This window comes from Ictidomys tridecemlineatus, chromosome 3 (assembly GCF_052094955.1).
Source record: "Ictidomys tridecemlineatus isolate mIctTri1 chromosome 3, mIctTri1.hap1, whole genome shotgun sequence".
NCBI lineage: Eukaryota > Metazoa > Chordata > Mammalia > Rodentia > Sciuridae > Ictidomys > Ictidomys tridecemlineatus.
The window spans coordinates 189,734,081-189,740,370 of record NC_135479.1 but is presented as its reverse complement, the minus strand read 5'-3'; the positions used below and the strand labels follow the sequence as shown (position 1 = coordinate 189,740,370).

The 6,290-nt window shown below is 35.1% G+C and overlaps 1 protein-coding gene across 1 annotated transcript in view; it reads left to right on the top strand.

The window, feature by feature from the left end:
* The first annotated feature begins 699 nt into the window (after nt 1–699).
* The window catches only part of Robo2 (roundabout guidance receptor 2), a 1,537,051-nt gene continuing 1,531,460 nt past the window's right edge, over nt 700–6,290 (top strand). The window contains exon 1 of the mRNA XM_078044445.1: nt 700–804. The gene's annotated coding sequence lies outside the window, so the exon portion shown is untranslated. The remainder of the gene's footprint in view (nt 805–6,290) is intronic.

Genomic DNA, 6,290 nt, shown 5'->3' with positions numbered 1-6,290 from the left:
TTACTAACATCGCTTCACAAAGTTGTGGTAAATATTAACTAGGAAAAAAGACTCTTATTAAAGAGTTTGTGTGCAAGTATCAGTTATCTTCCTTTAGGAATCTGTATTGTCATAATTGGGAGATTACTGATTTAGGTTAGATTCTGAAGTACACCCAGAATGTACAACCATTGAGAAATGTATTCCACCTGTGAACTTTCCAGCCTAAAATCGAGCCATGTTAGTATCTGTACAGAAAATAGTGTGAATACAGATATGTCAAACTCCTACTTTACTTTCTGACACTTGAAAATGAGCAGAGATATTTAGGGAGAATTCTGAGGTTATTGATTTTTTAAGCAGTTGCCCAATCATCTGTGTGTTTGAGGAAGTGTTAGATTCTAGAATTGTATAGCTGATTGCTTCCTTTAGCCCATTTCTCTAGTGACCAAAACAGGCATATCTGCAGCTCTGCTCATAAAAGTAAGGGGACAGGGCTTGTGCGCGCTCCCTGCCAGGGAGGAGCCAGGAGCTCCCTCATTAGCACCACGGACAGCTCCTAGGAGCTTGGAGAAGGGAGGGGACAGCTCCCTGCGCCACCGCCAGGAGGAGGGAGCACAGTAGCGGGCAAGCGGGGGAGGAAGCGGAGAGAAAAGGAAGCAAGACTCCCGGCTGGGAGTGGAAGAAATCTGGGAGTAGTCGGAGCAGCAGGTCTGGGGGAGCTGTGCGGCAGCACTGTCCCCATTATTCAGGCAGACGCTGCTGAGTTTCGGAGCTGTTTTCTGATCGCTCTGGGTGGAGAATGCTGTCTAGATCAGACTCCAGGTGAGTTAAGCAGAGAGGCATCCTGAGGGGTTTGGAACTAGGGGCGTGGATTTGGGAGGTTACTCAGCTTCCCAAGTGTTGCCAGGTGTGAGATATTTCCCAAAGTCACCAGTAGACTTGGTCTTGGCAGTGGCTGCATACACTAGGGGTGGGCGGATGCGCTGTGGGCGGTGGATTTCCTCAGCCCTGGTGGGAGATTTGGATGGAATTCAGCTGAAGTGAATGGGGTTTTTAAAAATGTCCCAAAAGGCAGACATTAAATATATGTTGATATAGAAGCTATAAATGCAGAAATTAGTTTTTCTGTCCACCAATTTTGCCCTCCCCCCCCTTGTCTTATGCCCAATTTTCCAAGCCAAGTCAAAGGACTGGAAAGGTGTGGAAGTAGGGAATATGGGTACAATGGAACAAGAAAATTTGTCCTCTAAATCCAGGATGGTTCTTCTTTCACCTTCTGAGTAACTCTTGTGTTCTGTACCTTCCATAAGCTCATTAAGGGGAACTTCAGACTCTCCAGACAGGCTTTAAAATGTGCTTGCAATTTAGCTTAAAAGCCATATTGATTCATTTCATTCCTCTTTTGTTCCCAAATTGGTACCTTTCTGTATTTAACAACACAACTTTTAAGTGGTTGACTCTTAGGGAATGTATTACTCATTTTGAAAATTTTATGTCACTGAAGAAAATGATAAATTCACATTAAGAGGAAGGCAACATTATTTTCCTGGAAGGACTTCAGGAAAAATGATTGGTGGATAAATTCTGGGAGTGAAATTGTGGACTCCCCCCCCAAAAATTTCCTTAATTTATTTTCTTACATTTGTTTCAATTTTATATTTAATGTGTGTGTTGGGTGTGTCTGTATGAGAGAGACAAAATTCTTTAGGTATGAGTTTTAGAAATTGTTTTCTCATTAGCACTAACTTATCACAGTGGTCGTGAGTTTTCTAAATATTTTGCTTTTATGTGGCTGAGGTCTCTGTGTTTTTTAATTCAATATTTACTGGATGGACCTGGTTGAAGACTCCACTTGGAGAATTGGTGAGCACAAAATTAGTCAGATGGGCTAACATGCATTTTATTAGATTTGAAGTATACCAGTTATTTATCAAATAAATATCAGAATGCAATTGGGGAGTAAATTAAAACCTTTTACATATTTGCTAAATTCTCTATCACAATCTGGTATCATTTTATGTTTAAGAACGCTTATGGGTTTTTCAAATTGACATGTATGCATCTACAGTTTTAGCAATAGAAATGTAATATTTTGCTTTGCTCTTCTTCCCTTAATGCCAGTTTGGATTTAAATACTACTTGAATATTTAATGTAAGCCAAGATTTTTCACACATTTTTCTTTTCTAATTTCTTACAGAAGTTTTGAGAAACCAGAAGTATTAGATCAATTTTGCAGATTGAGACTGTTATTGAGGGATTACTTTTTCTATTACTAAAATTTTTATAAATCTGTAATTTAGACCAATCCTATTTATATACCTTCAAGTTTAGTTCTCTTTCCAAACAAGTGAACAGCTAATTTTAATTGAGAATATTAAATGATACATGAATATGTCATATGAAATATTTATATTCCTTTTTTGGAGGGGCGCTGGGGACTGAACCTAGGGGTGCTTAACCACTGAACGACATCCCCAGACCTCTTATTTTTCATTTTGAGACAGGGTCTTGCTAAGTTGTTGAAGTCAGCTTTGAACCTGTGATCTTCCTTTCCAGCCCCCTGAGTCTCTAGGATTTCAGGTGTGTGCCACCATGCTCTGCCTCCTTGTCATGTTTCTAGTTTTACCTTACTTTAATTGTGCAGAAGTAGTTCTCATATTCATGTGCTCCTCACCTTCAAATAACTCCTAAACTAAAACTGAACATATGCTCTTAATAGAAATAGATTAAACGATATTTACAAAGAATTTTAATGGGGATAATTTATGTCTTATTATCAAGAAGGTAGCCAATATTTAGTTGCATTTTTAAGTTGCTTAGTGTGAAGTCAATACACATATACCTTGCTTTCAGAGTAAATTGCCAGACTTCATAATGAATATTCTTTAAGATTCCTTGGGAACATTAGAAGGTAATGAATATCTAATATAGGATTCATAAGAAAAGGTGAATTAGAAACTGAATGTTTTTATTTTTACTATGTGACAACATTGACAGAAATATATTTGTGATTATGTTGGTGTTTGATGTGCATAGAGTCCATGTAAGCCCATTGTAACTTCTGAGGGGAGGAAAATTACACCTCTACACCACTGATTCAGCTTTTTTTAAAATTTGTTTTCATCAAGTGGCAATAATCTCTCAAGAACCTCTTTCAGCTGGGTGTGGTAGTGTATACCTGTAATCCCATGGGCTCAGGAGGCTGAAGCAGGAAGATAGCAAGTTTAAGGCCAGCCTCAACAACTTATCAAAGGCCTAAGCAACACTCAGTGAGAATAAAAAAGGGCTGGGGTTTGGGGATGTTGCTCAGTGGTTATGCACCTCTGAATTCAATCACACACACACACACACACACACACAATAATAATAATAATAACAAAAATGACAAAATAATCCATTTCAATTTCCAAGAGAGTTGGTGAGTTTTGGGGAAGAGTGCATTTGTGTGTGTGTGTGTGTGTGTGTGTGTGTGTGTGTGTGTGTGTTACATGCTCAACAGAAAATTCAGGAGTACAAAAAGAATTTGAGTAAGAGATAGGGAACTTCTAATACTGTGAAATTATTTTCACATTATATATATAAGATTTGTAATTGTATTTGAGTACTAAGTATGTGGCCTCTAATTTTGCTTTTGATTTGAGGATTCTCTGTATATTCATAGCTCAAGTATTCTCAAGTGAGTCAGGATAATTAGTTCTGTGGTTCTTGTCCATATGAGCTTTCAGGTCCTGATATGAAAAAGGTAACTTAAAATAATTTTCAGGAATTTTAAAATTTTCTCCTGGATCCTATAAAATATCTCAAACAAGGTGTTTGATACCATCATTTTAACATTTCTGAGAGAAGTGATCCTCTTGAGTGCCGAACAAAGCCTTATTTCTGTTCCTTTGTAATTTATTTCAGATAATAGTGAGCAAAGCTAGAGGGGAAAGGAAAGAAGAGGATTAGGAGATAGAACATTTTATCTTTCAGGAAGGGGAACGGACTGTTGTACATCTTTATCTAAAAATATTTACCTCTAAACATATCTAAGCAAGAAAGTTTTGCATATGCGTTGAAGTAAAGTACATGGTCAAATTCTAGTGTTCTTTATTGCTTCATAGACAGCCAAAAATAAAATGAGCAACTGTGGATCAGTTATATCAGGGAATTATGGGGGAAACTGTAAAATATGGACCAGAGTTATCCAAATAAGGGGCACAAGAATGATCAGTTTCTTTTACAAATTCCCATTATTGGTTCAGAGCTGTTTCAGAAACCAGGGACATTGCTAGGATTTCTGGACAATCTTGTACAGAGGTTGTGACAGTTCTGTTGTCCCAAGCAAAATTTAGGAAAGAATCATAGCTTGCTTTTGACATTGTCTGGCCCAATTGCATGAAAATAGTGAGAGTGGACTGAGAAATATTGAGTGGCTCAGTGGTAAGGATGTATCATGGACTTCTCTTGAGAAAACTGAATTATTTCTTTCACATATATGATGCCTATTGGGCCATAAATTTTTAGATTAAAAAAATACAGAAAGTGTAAAATTAGATTTTGGATTTTCTTAAAAGTGCCCCATTTACTTCATTGCTCCTATTAACATGAGTGTGGTGAGCAGGACATGAAATGCTAGGGAAATTATTAAATATCTTCAATTCTAGTGTATATGCCTTTGTTCAGATGATTATTCCTTCTGGCACTTGGCATAAGGGAGTATTAGAAAAGATTTAATGTAGAAAAATATGAAGATAAGTTTCAGACAATGTTGGCAACTACAATTTGCATTGCAGTTGTTTCAATGCAAGAAATTTTTGATAACTACATTTTAGTCAATATTTATGAATAATGTAGGGGAATTATGAGAAAACTATGATGTTAACATTAAAAATTTTTAAAAAATTTGTGAGTGGTATTAGTGATTAAACCCATGGCCTCACACAGGCTGAGCAGGCACTTCACCACTGAGATAAATCTCTAAAGCATGTTTTTGATTTATGAAATGGCTATATTACATAGAGATGAGAAAGCAGAAGATACCAAATAAAAGTTTTGCTATATGTAATTCATGGAGTATTCTGATTTATTTAAGCAAATATTCAAATGAATATGTACATTTCAAATGTTAATAATTTAAATAATATTTAAACCTTATAGAAATCATAAAATTGTGATTTTGTATGAATTTTATAAGCTGTATCATAGGTATAGAAATGAATAAATTGAATTAGTTTTTATTGAGTGAAAAAATTTCTTCATTCTAAACAAAGATAGCAGTTAAATGTGATGAATAATGCCTTTCTTGAGCTTCAATATTTGCAACCAAAAAGGATACATATGTTGAACTTTATTTTTCTTTAAATGCAATAAAAATGAGCTATGAAATTGCAAAAGAGAAGTTCAGTAATTCTCAAACTGAACAAGAATATACATAAATTGTAGTATACTTATTGGATATCAGATGCTCACTTAGGTTTTGAAGTATCTCAGGTAGTCCTGGAAAGAATTTGTTTGCATCTTGGGTTGATTAAATGTCTCAAAGACTTGAGTTTCCATGATCTTTTGCTGGCTATGTGAACTTGAGAAAAATGATAGTGTTTCCTCATCTCTACTTGTTTCCTCTATAAAATGGTAAGAATAATTATATCTAAATTACAGGTTCTTTATTCATAATTTGCTTCTTAGAATATTGCCAGACACAATAAGGGTTACATTGCTATTTTTTATTGCTATTATAATCTCTATATTTCTGCATTTTTAGCTATGTGAAATTGATCAAAATCCCTTATGTAGTCTTTGTCTATAAACTGAAAATAAAAGAGTAGTGACCATTAACATATTACAAAGATTAGACAAAATCATATCGGTAAGGGGCTCTGCACATGCTGGATATTCAGTAAATATTTTTCTTGCTCTTCTACATATTACCCCATATGTCCCAACATCCCATTGATGGAACAGCTAAAAAATTTAAATTGAGCAATAAATATTCTACTATGGTAAATATTGAAGTGTTTGTACATATCTGTTCTGTGAAAATTAATAGGTGAATTATTAGTAATATTAACAAATGTTGAGATCATTAATATTATTTATACTAAATTCATAAGCTTAATTATGATTTTCAACCTATTTTAATGCACTTGTGTCAATTTCATTGAAATATTCACAGGACTGAAAACTTTAATAGTGGGTTAATGAGATATTCTACCTACTATTTCCTTCCTCAAGTTTAATGTCAGTCTTGTACAAACATTGCCATCTACTACTTTCCTTCTGATGTTCTGTAGCTATTAGACTAGAGAAATGTATAATGATTTTGTGG